This window comes from Balaenoptera borealis (assembly GCF_965194805.1).
Source record: "Balaenoptera borealis genome assembly, chromosome: 5".
In the NCBI taxonomy this organism is placed as follows: Eukaryota; Metazoa; Chordata; class Mammalia; order Artiodactyla; family Balaenopteridae; genus Balaenoptera; species Balaenoptera borealis.
Window position 1 is genome coordinate 53,325,494 of NC_138862.1, and position 17,064 is coordinate 53,342,557.

A 17,064-nucleotide genomic window follows, 5' to 3' on the forward strand; every position below is an offset into this window, starting at 1 on the left:
CGAACCTATGAGCAGAACTATTGTTTTAATCATCTGTGTAACTCCTAGAGATTAGTAGCGTATCTGCTACATATGAGCACAAAACAAAGGAAAGATTAATTGCAAATAGGAAAAAAAATGGATGGCCATACATAAGAAAAGAGAGAATCATTTTGTCTCTGTATATGCATTTATCTACATCATCTATTGCCTTGACAGCTATTTAGAGAGGACTCTTCTTCCCTTGAGAAAAACCATATGCTTTAACACAGAAACTTCCAGAAGGTCAGAAAACACAGCATTTCCATGGAATACTGCTTTGCATAGGGCTACTTGTGTTAGAGCCAGGAAGCCTGCTTTTATGGACTCAAGGGGACTATGGGCTGTTCCCGCTGGATCAAGCTCTCGGTATTTCTTTCACTATGTTTCTGGCCTTAGGAGAATCTGGAACAGCCTTCAGGCTGGAGTGTGTTGGCATGTGTACACAGCTTTACCATCTGTTTTGCTTCTTCAATTCATCAATTTCCTCTACTTATGATCTCGCCCATCATTTAGTACAGTTATGAAAAATATGTACTCTGAGTATTTTGTCTTTAATTACTTTTATAGATCTTTTCAAAGGAAATTGTGTTGTAGTATGTGAGTAATGATAAAGTAAAATGTAATTGCGAAAAATGTAGTAAATCATTAAAATTAAATATTTAAGTCTCAACTAATTAACAAGTCAATGGAAGCTGTGGTTGAGAAAAGGAACAGTTGAGAAAAGGAAGCTTCGTATCACTGTCTTTGACAAAGGCAAGGTCTGACACTGTTCTGGCACAAGCTTATTTTTTGTTAACTCCTTTAGATTTATGTTAAAAACTTATAAAGCTAGTTCCTCTACACATATTATTTGAAATATTTAAATGCTAATATGGACTGTATCTATCTCTTATGGAAGCTGGAAAATGATAGCTTCCTTGAGAGAAGAATCACCACCATTTATAATAGCTAAAATAATTGGTGAAGGCTGAAAACATTTTGACATTTCAGAAGGGATATATTTATGTTAACATAGTAATTATATTTCTGTCGTAGATGATACAAATGTAAGTGCCACTCTGCCAGGGAATTTTCCCAAACCTCTTCAATTCATTGCAAACAACTGCCAGATGGGTAGCATTATCATTCTTTCATAGGGAAGAAAAAAATCTGGGACAAAGGATCAGCTAGAAGAATCAGAAAGAGTGAAAGAAAACAACTATAAAGATATAATAAAGGATACATGAATATATTCCGGATCCTGTAAATACCGAGAGGAGTGCCCCTGTCATGGTAAAAAAAGGATTTTAAAAGAATATTAATACACCACCCACAGAACCATCTGACAAAGAAATGGTAACTTGCTGAACATAATGTAATCTAATGAGTCGGTTGCAGGATTAGAAATACAACCTAAAATTCCTGACAAAAATCATCAATTACCAGAAGTTGCTCCCCTTCACATCATTTTAGTTTTATTACAAAGAATGCCTTGTGGCCACAAAAATTTAAATTAAATTACAAGGTGATAAAAATTCTGAAGGCAGTTAAATTTGTATTTTTCATTCCTCAAGGAACTAAGAAAAGAAACGAGAAATACTGCACTTAAATCCCTTAATTTTCTGACCATTTACTAGTCATTTTAAATAAGAGTTTATAATTTGGCTTTAAACCCTGATGGCAACTCCATGATGCAAATGCAAACTTTCCTAACCCTTTCAAACAAACAACAAACACTTTCTTTACCTGTTAACATTTGTTGCAATAACTTAAAATTGTTCTTTTGTCTAATAAGGTAAAGTTTATTAGATTCAAAACTGATTTACTCCCCTCCAGTCTGCCCACCACTTCTCCCCCTTATTTTACATCAATCTGCAGAAGAGGAAGGAGCACGGAGGATTGTACATGAGACTCTTTTAATGGGTCAGGCCTGGAGGTGGTCCACATCATTTCCAGTCACATTCATTGACTAGAACTCAATTAGATGACCATATATAACTGAAAAAAACGTGGCCAAACTAGTGTAGCTGCATGCACCCAAGGAAGAGAAAAAAGTCTCTGCCATAGGTGGAATCAGCAAGCTCGTTCAAAGCCTGGAGAACCCTCCATCTGAGGTGGAGAGAAAATATCCATAACCAGAGTGGGTTTGGAAACTGAGGTAGTGATAAATCAATGTATCAGACCAAAGGCGAGGGTCAACAGAAGGCTAAAATAAGGAGGAGTAGACATTAGTCTGCAGTGAGAAGATCCAGAGCACGGGCTCCAAATGCTTGTGGTCTGCTAAGATATTTCTCATTTGGGGCCCAACTATAATGCAGTGTCCTGGGAACAGATGTTTCGGGAGTCTGGAATAGTCACTGAATAAGGCCCATTTGAATTCGGATCCCTTCTTGCCTTGACTGGTTTAATGGGAGAGGGTATGTGTGCAGAGATTGCTACTGCTCTCTGCATTGACATTAGGTGCTTACAGATCTGTCTCCTCCACTGGACTGAAAATTCCACAGAAGCCAGGAGTGTTATCTTTATTAATCTGTGTATTTTTGGAATCTGGCATCTCAAGTAGGCCTCTGTAAACTAAACTGAACTGATTCTGTAGGTATATCTTAAACATGTCATATGGCCTCTGACGGGCATGAAATAGGTTCTTGTTCATAAGATTTCCTCATTTTTAATGAAATATTACAGAATTTTTAGCTTGCAAAATTATTTATAGAATTTAGATCCTCAATATTAAAGAAATTTCAGATTTTATTATCATGTGTTGACACACCTAATGGGGAATATAGTATTTCTATCCTCTCTATTAAGCACCTTAAATAGCCTAAGTAAACATAATAAATATATAAATAAATCCTTAAAATGGAAGAAAGGAAGAAAATAGAATTTCCAGATTGAAGAATACTAACAAAGAGGATATCTCAAAGTCTAGAATTATAGTGGGGAAATGCAAAATATAGAAGTGACCTAGAAGTATACTTGCAGTGATCCTATTATGCTGAATTTTTACTTGGAAGCCTAGTTCTAATTTTATCATAGAAGAAATTTAACAGAAATTCCCTTTATAACCAATTTTACTGCAAACTTTAGCCTGGAAGGGACTGAAAATCCTATATGAAGTCTTGCTGAGGTGTCCTAACACTGTAGGTGAATTGACAGTGGATGCTGACAAAGCACTTTAGTGTATGTTCTTGTAACAAGCACATAAGCTATGCATCTGTGGCCCATTTTCAGACAGAGTCACTTTGTGGTGGTGCCATCTACACTCAGTCCAGAGTCATGCTTCTTTTCAGTCTGGGGAGCTTGCCATTGAGCCCCAGTAAATCTATTATACATCTTTGAATTTGCAAATTGAGGGTTTCACTCTTTTCTAAGCATCAGCTGATTCACATCCAGCCAATTATTTCTCCATTTTCTTTTCTTGTCCCTCAAAAGTACAAAAATGTGGAGTCTTCTGCCTAAGGCACTAAAAAGGGATTAGCAATCCTTACAAGTCCCAACTTTATTTCTCCTCCTCTCTCCAAAAATGACTTCCTTTCTCTACTTTCCTTTTAAACCCATAAAGACCTGGATCATCTACAAATATGTTCTAAGAATTCTCAAGAAGCTTATGATAGCTTTTCAAGATTCCTGGATAACTTTGTGAACATCACTTAGTACTTAAGTAAAATATGTATCAACAAACATCTTTCCTCCGTCCCTTCCTTTCCTTCCTTCTTTTTTTTTTTCTTGCTTCTTATTTATCTAGCTATTATTTGGTTTAAATTTTAACCAAATATCTATTCATTTACTTATCCTTTTAAATATATAAATTTTAATGTTTAAATAAATTTTAAAAGATAAAAAGGGGTGCAGTGAAAAGTCTCCCTTACACTTCTGTTCCCATCCAATAGTCCCCAGCCCCTGCTGTCATTCTGCACTTTTTATTATTTTCCCCTTTATTTCTTAATATAAACCTGACTACCGACTTTGGCATATGAAAAGACTTTACTTCTCTGCCTTTCAACATTATTTTTAGTAAAGTGGCACTAAGATTTACTTGGATGTATTGTAATATTTCCATAAAGAAAAGGAAATTGGAAGGATTCATTGTGTATGTGACAGCAGATATATTAGTAATAAATTTAAATTATACTGAATACTTGACAAGAAGTTTAATATAAAAAGTTATTCATTATATAAGTTATTTCAACATTGGGTCATCATAGAAGGGACTGTCTAAGAGTAAAAGCAAAGCTGATACCAAAATCCATTCAATCCAACTAAAACTAGAGCTGATATCTAATCCATTCTTTTCCTCGAAGCACAGCCATAATTAGAACATATGTGTGAATCAAATGATGGAAAGAGACCATTATTGTGATATTTAAATAAGGTCTGGGTACATGGAAAAGAATAAAAATCCTCAGTGAACAAAATAATATGGGAAGGACAAAATTTTGCTCTTAAAGGGTATATGGGTTTAAGAAATAAGCAAGATTATTATAAAAACATTTTATTATCTCTACCAGAGAAAGATTTGCAAACTCAGTAGAAGAAGAAAAAGGATAGGCAGGAAAAGGAGAAAGAGGAGGAAGAAGAATTTCTATTTTCACTGCACTTATTTGGAATCAGTCAGCCCTGCCTGGGTTAGAAAACCCAAATCCGGCATTTACTAATTGATGATATTTAAACTTGGTCCTCAGTATCTTCATCTAAAAAATGAGAATAATCGTAATGTCTGTTTTAAAGATGAAAAAGTGCTTTGCAAACTATAAATAGTATTAAAATAGTTATTACTTTGAAACTGCTCTTCTATTCTTTCCAACTTTCTTTAGTAAGTTACTAAATTCAATCAGAGAAACCTAGCATTGGAATCACTGTCATGCTAACAAGTACACATGGCATCCTTGTAAAATTCTCCACTCAGTAGATGTTAACACTGTGGAGGAGTAGCTTGCAAATATAGGGCATCTTTGTCTGAACTAGGTGCCTCAGTGCCACAGAGCTTTGCATTATTTTGCAGGTTGACAATGGCCCAAATTTCAGTCTCTACCTACCTCGTTGGCTATGCTTTTGTGCAAGACAAAACCTGCAGAATTGTACGCTGGGCTTTGGTTGGAAGACTTTCTGGAGGGCAGCTAGTCTAGTGCTTTCCCTCTGGAGGATACATGTAGAGTAAGGGAATCATTCATTATGCAGCAAATTCCATTTATTACTGGCTTGCTGTATATCTACCCTTAACTTCCAAACATTAATCTTAGATTCCCTTCTCTTGAGCCATAGGATACATTTCCATATAGTAAGTCTTAAATAATTGAAAGCTACTATTAAGTTTTCCCTAGGACATTTTGTGGTAGACCTGTTTGGTGTCCTTTTTATTTCTAACAGAACTCTCAATTTTGCTCAAATCCCTACTCACTTCCTCATACATCATCATGTCTCAGAAGAACATGACCTTTCCTAGTTCTGGGGAGTCCTGGTTAGTGTGGGACTAATCCCATTTCTTTGAAAGTGATGTGTCAAGGAATGGTAATGAGACACAATTCTAACCAATGCAGTCATAAGAGAAGTCTTCTGAAAAAGTTTTGTCTCTTTCCTCTTTGTAGTGAGCCATAAGAAGAGGTATTCCTGTTAGATGTATTCTCTGAGTTTGATGCCTCAATCTGTCATTACCATGTGAAAGCGATTTTAATTCTGGACCTCTTGTTACAAGAGAAAATACAATTTCTTATTTTTAACACCAATTTGAGTCGGAGCTGTTGCTTGCACCCAAGGGCATTATACAGATGAAGTAGCCTCAGTGTTTTTTTCTTTTAAGACCTTCTTCATATGCTTTTTTCCCGAGCTTAGATTATTCTGGTCACTCTCTTAGGAATGCTTTTTAACTTGTTGGAGCCCAAGTTTAAATGCAATAGTTTCCTATGGGATGTCCAGTTCAGAGCATTCTGCTGACTCATGTGGAACTTATGTCAACACAAAGTCTCAAGACATTTTTGTGCTTGCTTTTGGGACACTGCATCTCCTTCACGCTGTAACAGTGTAATTGTTTGTGCACACGTTTTAAAAATTATCTTTATTAGACTTCCCTGGTGGCGCAGTGGTTAAGAATCTGCCTGCCAATGCAGGGGACGTGGATTTGATCCCTGATCCGGGAAGATCCCACACGCCACGGAACAACTAAGCCCATGCACCACAACTACTGAGCCTGCGCTCAAGAGCCCGTGAGCCACAACTACTGAAGCCCGTGTGCCCTAGAGCCCGCGTGCCGCAACTACTGAACCCATGCACTACAACTACTGAAGCCAGTGTGCTGTAGGGTCCACATGCTGCAACTACTGAACCCATGCGCTGCAACTACTGAACCCATATGCTGCAACTACTGAAGCCAACACGCTCCAGGGCCTACGTGCCGCAACTACTGAGCCCGCGTGCTGCAACTACTGAAGCCCGTGTGCCTAGAGCCCGTGCTCTGCAACAAGAGAAGCTACTGCAATGAGAAGCCTGTGCACTGCAACGAAGAGTAGCCCCCACTCGCCCCAACCAGAGAAAGCCCAAGCACAGCAACAAAGACCCAATGCAGCTGAAAATAAATAAAATTTTTTAAAAAGTAAAAAAATTATCTTTATTAAATTATATCTGGTTAAATTATGTCCATCATCTTATTCTGTTGAGATACTATGGAAATCCTTCCTGGAAAACTATGCATTTGCTATCTCTTCCCCTTTTAATCATTCTTAAATATGTGAAAGAGGTCCTCTGTATCTTTGTTGATAAAAACTTTACTCTAAAAAGGGTTGACAGGAAATTTATGATCAAGCCATTAAACAACTTTCTTCTGATTGACATTGCTCTACCAGTAAATTCTTTTCATAAACTTGCACAGCCACTTAAAAATCTTGAGTATACTATTCAGTCCATGGTCTTTCCTACATCCCCAAAACACTATCTATTGCTTTCCTTTGATCCAAAAAAACTTTTAAGCATTCAATTTTATTTTAGTACATTTAAAAATTTAAAATATAAATATTTTCACCTGCCATGGTTCATTCTTAATGAATACAGGCTGATCTTTACTGACCAAATAATTATTCTTAACCATTTTTGATAGACCAGCTATATTTTTTTCTAAGATGGACAAAATAGAGTCTATTTTTAATGCAAATTCAAATTTCTCATTATTCTAAAAGCTTGAGAAATTATTTATTTGACTCTAGATACCAGATGACTATGTCACTATTCATCACAGATCATTGCAAGAGGTACAGTGATCTCGTTGGTATATAATATTAGTTCCCTGAAGGGTAGCTGATGTTGGCTAGGGGGCTAAAACTCATTTAGAGTGTCTAGATGCCTCTCAGGTATCTTGGACTTCAATGCTTTCATACTCATGCTTGTTCTATCACTTCCATTTTGAATGATCTCTTTTGATGCAGCAGATAATAGAGTATAGTGATTAAAAGCATGAGATCTCGTGTTAGGCTGCCCGAGTTCAAAACCTGGTTCTGCCACCTGCTAACTGTGTGCCTGTAGGCAATTTACAGAACCTCTTTAAATTTCAAGTTCTCTATTTGTGAGAAAAGGTATGATAATATCCACATCATGGTGCTGTGTTTAGATTTAAATGAGATAACCTGCCTAAAGCCCCTCTTCTGATACCTAGTTCCTGGACATCAACTCAGTAAAGTGTAATTATTACAGAGAAGACAAAGGAAGGGATATGGGCTAATACATTCTAGCTGTTATAACTAAGATAACTGCTTTAAGTAATAGCTCTGTGTTTTCTTATTCTTCTTGCACTAAGCAAATATTTTTCACTAGTTGCAGCTCATTCTCAGCACTATCTTTCTTACACTGTCTTGCTTATTCAGATGGGTCCCTCTATCCATCTCGTGTATATTTATAGACACTGCAGTTTATCATGCTGTTCTCTTTATATATCTCTCTTCTCTCATAAAGGAACATTTGCAGTTAATAGTCATAATTTTATTTAATGCAACTTTTCTTCTTGAATCAGGTCATGATATTAGCCTCTAACTTTGGGAAATGTGCTTTCCTAATTAGGCCCTGATTACAGGCCCAGTATCTCCCTGATTTCTAAGTTAACATCTTCCTATTTGCCCAATGTTTCTATCTCCTCCAGGATATAAAACAATTTCTCATGGTTTGTCTGAATTAAGTCTAGAGTATAGTTTGTCACTCAAAACATCGATCTTGTAAAGAACAAAACTGCCTACAAGACACTTCAGGATCTATCATATGTGGATTTTAGCCACATTAGAACCACGTTTTTCCAGAAGATGAAGTCCCTTACCTCTATCTGCAGCAGCTCTATTCCTGTTGAGCAAAAAAACCCCTCTCATTGCTGTGTTCTTGTCATGAGTGTCACCTCTTCAAGTTCTAGAGAGATGTAGTGTCTGGATACTTAGTGTCCTAGAGTTAGAAGCTGGACTTCTTTTTATTATTCCCTCTTTTGCTTCACCATTCAGCTGGCTGGGACCATAAGTTTTAATTGTAATTATCTTTTCTCTCTGTTTTCTCTTATCACATACTGGATAAGTCCTCTTTTATTTTTTGTCATAAAAAAGTCCTCTACTTCTCCTTAATGTAATGTCTTCATTCTCCATTCAGGGTTGTGCCAGGGCTACATTAAACTAATGTAGAAAAAAAAAAATAGCCTTAACATATTACATTTCTGTTTAACAGAGAGCTCTCATCTTTCTCTCTGACTTTGCATGGAGTTTGATGTTAAATCTTTAGCAGTTTCATTAAAATGTAATTGTGTCAGAACCTCAGTTTCAGTTAATATTTTTAAAAGATAGGCACTTTCTTGATATATCAATTTCTACTCCTGAGCTATTTCTTTGAAGCCCTGTCTCCTGCTGACATTTTTTCCTCCTTTTAGGCGAGATCAAAAGGCTGATGGGGGCTGGAGTGGAGAGGAATTCCCTTTCCCTAGCCAGATAAGTTTTCAGATTTGTATCTGGTATAGTAGCATGATTTTCCCTGAAGAGTGGGCCTTTACTGCAGGGAAGACTCTGGATGTGTTTCTCAGTGGTCACTCTGTCCTTCCCCTGACCAATGCCAAGAAGGGGTCTTTCTCATATCTTCACCATGAAAACCTGGTGGGATTCTGGGGGAGAAGTCCATGAAAGTGCTGGGGCCCCCTAAGGACTGAGGCCTCCAGAAGTTTCTCCCTTTCATGTTAGTCTACCACACTTAGCCTCTAGCAATTCCTCACAATTAACAATTTATGTGTTCCTACAAGTTTATGGCTTTAGTGCCTTCTGGTTCAGGTATGTAGGTCTAAGCTGTGATTTTCTGTATTCACCTGTCTCTTTAGATTTTAAGTTTAACCTCCAACCTCAGTTCTTGAATGGGTCCAAGAAAAGTCATTGATTTTTCTGTTTAGTCAGCTTTTCTTTGCTGTAAAGATGGGAGTGATGACTTTTAAGCTCATTACATGTTGGAGCTCAAACTGGAAGTCTGCTTAACTTTAGAAAATAATGCTAAACTGCTTTCCAAAGTGGTTTTACCATTTTACACTCCCACTGGCAGTGTACAGAGCTCTAGCTGTCCACTTCCCTACCAAAACCTGAGATGGCCACTATTTTTAATGATAGACATTCTAACGTGTTATCTCATTTTGGTTTTAATTTTTGTTTCCCTAATGACTAATGATGTTGAACATTTCTCATGTGCTTATTTGCCTTCATCTTTGGTGAAGGGTCTGTTCAAATAGTTTGCCCATTCATTTTATTGGATTGTTTGTTTTTATTGCTAAGTTTTGGACATAATTCTTATTATCAGATATGTGATTTTAAATTTTTTTAATTAATTAATTAATTAATTTTTGGCTGAGTTGGGTCTTTGTTGCTGCGCGTGAGCTTTCTCTAGTTGCGGCAAGCGGGGGCTACTCTTCGTTGTGGTGCGCGGGCTTTTCATTGCGGTGGCTTCTCTTGTTGCAGAGCACAGGCTCTAGGTGTGTGGGCTTCAGTCGTTGAGGCTCACAGGCTCTAGAGCGCAGGCTCAGTAGTTGTGGCACGTGGGCTCCGTAGTTGTGGTGCACGGCTTAGTTGCTCCGCGGCATGTGGGATCTTCCCGGACCAGGGCTCGAACCCGTGTCCCCTGCATTGGCAGGCGGATTCTTAACCACCGCACCACCTGGGAAGCCCAGATACGTGATTTACCAATATTTTCTCCCAGTCTATGACTTGACTTTTTATTCTCTACAGTAAATTTCAAAAAGGAGTTATTAATATTATAAGGAGTTATAAATATACATTAACTTATTTTTTCCTCTTATGGATTGTGCTTTTCGTGACATATCTAGTGAAACTTGTCAAATCCAAGTTCCAAAATATTTCTTCTATGTTTGTTCTAGACCATTTATAATTTTAGGTTTTACATTTAAGTCTATGGTACATTGGAGTTAACTTTTGAATATGGTGAGAGTTATGGATTGATGGTCATTTTTTGACATGTGGACATCAAATTGTTCCAGCATCACTTGATGAAAAGATCATTCTTTTTTCACTAAATGGCTCTTATACCTTTTTCAAAAACCAGTTGTCCATATATATTTGGATATCTTTATTCTGTTGCATTATTTCTGTAATCTTTACTCTGTTGCATTAATCTTTATTCTGCTGCCTTAATCTGATTATGTATCTTCAGGCTGATACCATAATGTCTTGATTATTGTAGCTTTTTGGTAATAAGTCTCTGAAGTAAGTTTTGTAATTCCTCTGTGTTTTATTTCGAAGTTGTTTTGGCTAGTCTAGGTTCTTTGCATTTCCATATGGATTTTATTTTTTTTATTTTTTAAAAAATTTATTTATTTATTTATTTTTGGCTGCATTGGGTCTTCATTGCTGCGCATGGGCTTTCTCTAGTTGCGGCGAGTGGGGGCTACCATTCATTTTGGTGCACGGGCTTCTCATCGTGGTGGCTTCTCTTGCTGCGGAGCACGGGCTCTAGGCGCGCAGGCTTCAGTGGTTGTGGCTTGCGGGCCCTAGAGTGCAGGCTCAGTAGTTGTGACACAAAGGCTCCGTGGCATGTGGGATCCTCCTGGACCAGGGCTCGAACCCGTATCCCCTGCATTGGCAGGTGGATTCTTAACCACTGCACCACCAGGGAAGCCCTCATATGGATTTTAGAATCAGCTTGCCAATTTCTGTTAAAAAAAAAAATGCTGCAATTTTGATTGGGATTTCATTGTAATTATAGATCAATTGGGGGTAAAACTAGCATCTTAACAGTATCAAGTCTTCTGATCTATGAACATATCTCTCCATTTATTTAGATCTTCTTTAATTTTTCAGCAATGTTTTGTAGATTTTAATGTATAGGACTTGCATGGATTTAGTTAGATTTGTTTCCAATTATTTCATAGTTTTAGATGCTGCTATTAATGGTAGTTTAAAAAATGTCAGTTCCCAGTTGTACTTTGCTAGTGTATGGAAATATAATTGATTTTTGTATGTCGCTTTTGTATCCTGCAATTTGCTAAACTTACTTATGAGTTCTTGTAGCTTTTTTGTATATTATTTCCTACACACACAATTTTATGTAAAATAATGGTTTTATTTCTTCCTTTCCAATCCAGATAACTTTTATTTCTTTTTCTTGCCTATTAAGATGACTAAAATCTCCAGTATGATGTTGAATATAAGTCGTGAAAGGGGTTATTCTTGCCTTATTCCTGATCTTAGGGGAGAAATGATTTGGTTTTACAGCATGAAGTATTGTATTGATGTTAGCTTTAAGTTTTTGTAGTTTCCCTTTGTCAAGGTGAGGCAATTTACTTCTATACCTAGTTTGCTAAGGTTTTTGTTTTTGTTTTTGTTTTTTCATCAAATAGATACTGGACTTTGACAAATGCTTTTTCCACATATATTGAGAAGGTTATATGTTTCCTTTTTTTAGTCTGTTAATATTGAAAACTACAGTGATTTTTTTCATAAAAACATTTTTTTGGTATAGTTTTAAGTTCACAGCAAAACTGAGGTGAAGGTACAAAGATTTTCCACATACCCTCTGATCCCACACATGCATACCCTTCCCCCTTAGTAACATCCCCCACTAGAGTGGTACACTTGATGAATCTACATTGACACATCATAACCACCCCAAATCAATAGTTCATATTAGGGTTCACTCTTGGTGTTGTACATTTTATGGGTTTGGACAAATGTATAATGACATGTATGCAGCATTATAGTCTCATATAAAATATTTTCAAAATATTTTCAGAAATCCTCTGTGTTCTACCTATTCATCTCTCACTGCCCCCGATCCCTGGAAACCACTTATCTTTTTGCTGTTTCCATAGTTTTGTGTTTTCAGAATGCCATATAGTTAGAATCATATAGTACGTAACCTTCTCAGATTGGTTGCTTTCATTTAGTAATATGTATTCAGGATTTCACCATGTCTTTTCATGGCTTGATAACTCATTTCTTTTTAGTGCTGAATAATATTATATTGTCTGGATGTACCACAGTTTATTTATTCATTCACCTACTGAAGGACATCTTGGTTGCTTCCAAGCTTTGGCAATTATGAACAGAGCTCTTAAAACTTCCAAGTGCAGATTTTTGTGTGGACGTAAGTTTTCATCTCCTTTGGGTAAATACCAAGGAGCATGATTGCTGTATTATATGGCAAGAGTATGTTTAGTTTTGCAAGAAACCACCCAACTTTCTTCCAAAGTGGCTGTACCATTTTTCATTTCTATCAGCAATGAATGCTCCATTTCCTTGCCAACATTCTGGATTTTGGCCATTCTAATACACGTATAGTGGTATATCATTGTTTTAATTTGCATTTCCCCAGTGAAATATTACATGGAGCATCCTTTCATATACTTATTTGCCATCTGTATATATTATTTGTTGAGGTGTCTGTCAAGGTTTTCGACCCACTTTTTATTTGGGCTCTTTGTTTTCTAATTGTTGAGTTTTAACAGTTCTTTGTATATTTTGGATAACATTTATTAGATGAATGTTTTGCAGATATTTTCTCCCAGTCTGTGGCTTGTCTTTTCATTCTCTTGACATTGTCTTTCATACAGCAGAAATTTTAAATTTTAATGATATCTCACTTATCAATTTCCTGCATGGATTTTACCTTTGGTGTTGTATCTAAAAATTCATTGCCATATCTAAGGTCATTTAGGTTTTCTCCTGTGTTTTCTTCTAGGAGTCTTGTTTTTGTGTTTTACATTTAAGTCTATGATCCATTTTGAGTTAATTTTTGTGAAGGTTGTAAGGTCTGAAACTAGATTTATTATTATTATTTGCATGTGGATGTCCAGTTGTTCCAGCACTATTTGTTGAAAAGACTATCTTTGCTCCATTACCTTTGCTCCTTTGTCAAAGATCAGCTGACTATATTTATGTGGATCTATTTCTGGACTCTCTATTCTCTTCCAATAACTATTTGCATATTATTTTGCCAATACCACATTGTCTTGATTACTGTAATTTTAAAGTAAGTCTTGAGGTCAGGTACTATCAGTCTTCCAACTTTGTTCTTCTCCTTTAGTATTGTGTTGGCTATTCTGGATCTTTTGCCTCTCTATATAAACTTCAGAATTAGTTTGTTGATATCCACAAAATAACTTGGTGGGATTGCACTGAATCTATAGATCAAGTTGGGGAGAACAGATGTCTTAAAATATTGACTAATCTTTGAGTGTTAAACCAACCTTGCATGCTTGCAATAAACTTGGTTATGATTTATTATCATTTTTATATATTGTTTAATTTGATTGGTTAAAATTTGTTAATTTTTATATCTATGTTCATCGGGGATATTAATTTGCAGTTTTCTTTCCTTTTAATGTCTTTGTCTAGGTTTGTCGTTGGAGTTAACGCTGACCTCAATGCATAATTTGGCAAGTACTCTGTCCTCTTCAAGTGTCTGGAGACGTGTGTAGAACTGATATTATTTTTTCTTTAACTGATTGGTAGAATTTCTCCATGAAGCAATTTGGAAGTTTAATTTGTGGAAATGTTTTGAACAACAAATTAAATTTCTTTAATAGATACAAAACTATTTGTTTATATTGTTCTTTTTTTTTTTTTTTGAGAGAAAGTCTTTTCATTTATTTATTTATTTATTTTTGGCTGTGTTGGGTCTTCATTTCTGTGCGAGGGCTCTCTCCAGTTGTGGCAAGCAGGGGCCACTCTTCATCGCGGTGTGTGGGCCTCTGACTATCGCGGCCTCTCTTGTTGCGGAGCACAGGCTCCAGACGCGCAGGCTCAGTAATTGTGGCTCAAGGGCCTAGTTACTCCGCGGCATGTGGGATCTTCCCAGACCAGGGCTCGAACCCGTGTCCCCTGCATTGGCAGGCAGATTCTCAACCACTGCGCCACCAGGGAAGCCCTATATTGTTCTTCTTGATTAAGCTTTGGTAATTTGTATCTTTCACAGAAATTGTCCAATTTAGTTTAAATTTTTAAATTTATTAACCTAAAGTAGTTTGTAGTATTTTAAAATATTATTTTAATACCTACAGAATCAATTGTGATGTCACCTCTCTGATTCCAGATACCAGTAATTTGGTTTTCTCCCTTTTATTTTTCATCATTCTGGGCAGAGATTTATACATTTTATTGATCTCATTTTCTTTATTGTTTTTCTGGGTTTTGTTTTTTGATTTCCAGTTTCGGGTTGATTATTTCCTTCTTTTCTGCTTACTTTGGGTTTAGTTTATTCTTCTTTCTCTAATTTCTTAAGGTGGAAGTTAAGGCCATTTATTTGTGACCTTTCTCTTTTCCAATATGGGGAGTTTGTGATATGTATTTCTCTATAATCACTCGCTTGTCTGCATCCTCAAATTTTTATTTGTCATGTTTTTATTTTTATTTAGTTAAAAATACTTTATTTCCCTTTTCATTTATTCTTGAACCTATTGTTTATTTAGAAATGTGTTACTTCATTTTCAAATATTTGGGGATTTTCTAGATCTTTCTGCTGTCAATTTCTAATTTAATTCTATTGTAGTCATATCATAGATCATACTTTGTATGTCTTAAGTCTGTTTAAATTTATTGAAATTTGTGCGATGGCCCAATATATGGTGTATGTTGGTAAATTCATTTTGAAAGCAGAATATTGTGAATTACTGCAATTAGTGTTTTATCTTTGTTTTCTTCTTTTTCTGCTCCCACAAAAAAATAAGGAAAATATTTAGATCTCTTTTTATTATTTATTTATTTATTTATTTATTTTACTTACTAAAATGTCACTTTGTTGTAATATGATTTTTTTTCTTTCTAAAAGCTTATTTCGGATTATACTATCCTCACGATACTTGATAATATTTTTGAGTTAATGTATCTTGTCTCCCTTAAAATTTGGCTATTTGAGTTCTGTTTGAAGCTTGATGCCACACCTATTTTTATACAATTTTGTGTTGCGTCCTTAGTGCTACGTGATCTGTAATTCAGGTATGGTGTTGATTCAGTTAATAATCCCTTCAATTCTGTAACAAACACATTTAGTTAAAAATATCAACCTGATGTTGTTTTCCAACCATTATTTTTTAAAAGTTTTACCTTCATGTATCCATTGCTTCACTGATATATACATTTCCCAAGATTAATATAATTTTATTTCTTCAAGAGAAATGTAATTAAGTGGACTTTTAGATGTCATATTAGGACTATTTTAAGGAATATTTTTATAGGTTTTTTTTTTTGGCCTGTATTATTTTTTTAATACTAAAAATGTAACTTACTAAGAAGTTCTTAAAACAAGAATAGCCCTGCCTTTCAAATGAAGTTTTTTTGCTGGTGAAGCTGTATACATAAAGATTTGGGAAAAAAAAAAAAAGTCTGCAAATATTACATGGTGTTCAAAATAAAGCTTTTATATTCATCTAAGATAAGCCCATTATTCTTCTTCATTGTCTATCAAGAGTCCCATATCTTTGATATCTGATATTCATGAGTCTTTTCTCCTGCATCAAGGCTAATAAAACTACCACAAACCAGGTGGGCATGAATACAAGTACTATAGATGTGTGTGAATATATATTACTTATAAAAACACAAAGACAAGATTCAAAGTTTAAAGGGCGCTGCATTCACTTTTGAAACTGAGAGTGAGTCATGCTTTTGATTTTATCTCTAGGATCTAAAGATTTGCTGGAGGCAATGCTCTTTAAGAAAAGAAGAAACGCTTTTTCAAAAAGCTTTACATACCCTATTCCTATTTTTCTTTTCTCATGGTTTTATTTCATTCACCAGCCAAAACTTTCTACCGCATTTGAAAACTAGTATCACTAAGGCATTTGAACACACACTACAGTTTTAGTGTCTTTTATCTCCAAATTAAAAAAATAAAGGGATAGCATCAATTACTTTAGGTTGCTCTCTTTAATCTCACAAATTAGAAAGGTCCCCTTGCAATAAAAATGTTATCTTAAATCCCATAAAATTAAAATGACCAGGGAAAAAATTTTCATGTATCTGCAACTTTTAAAAATTATACAACTGATATATTTTCATTATAACTAGGCAAGATACGTGAATAAATATTTTCTATAATTACATCATTAAAGATGATTATTGTTAATGTTTTGTAATTTTTGTAAATTGTTATATACAGATAGATGCATCCACTTATTTAAGTGGTTGAATCTAGATGTCTACTAAATTTACCAAATTCCCACTTTTTTATTCTTCCCCTTTATCTGACATAATATATCTAATTGTTAGCAAAGATTGTTGCTTCTACCTGTTAAACATATCTAATACCCGACCAATCCCCACTATCCTAGTCTAAATCACTGTCATCTATCAATAATACAATAGTCTTCTAGCTAATCTCTCTCATTCTTCACCCTTGCAGACTGTTCTCCACATAACAAGAAATAAATCATTGAAACACACATAGCTCTTCTGCTTTCCTCCCTCCAATGACTTTTCACCTAACTCAGAGTAAAGACAACATTACAATGTCCTAGAAGAGCTTGCATGAACTCTTAGCCGTTTCCAGGACTTCAGATAGATCCATCTTCTCCTCACTCCATTCTAATTGCATAGCCTTCCTTGTTATTAAAAAATACCATGTATG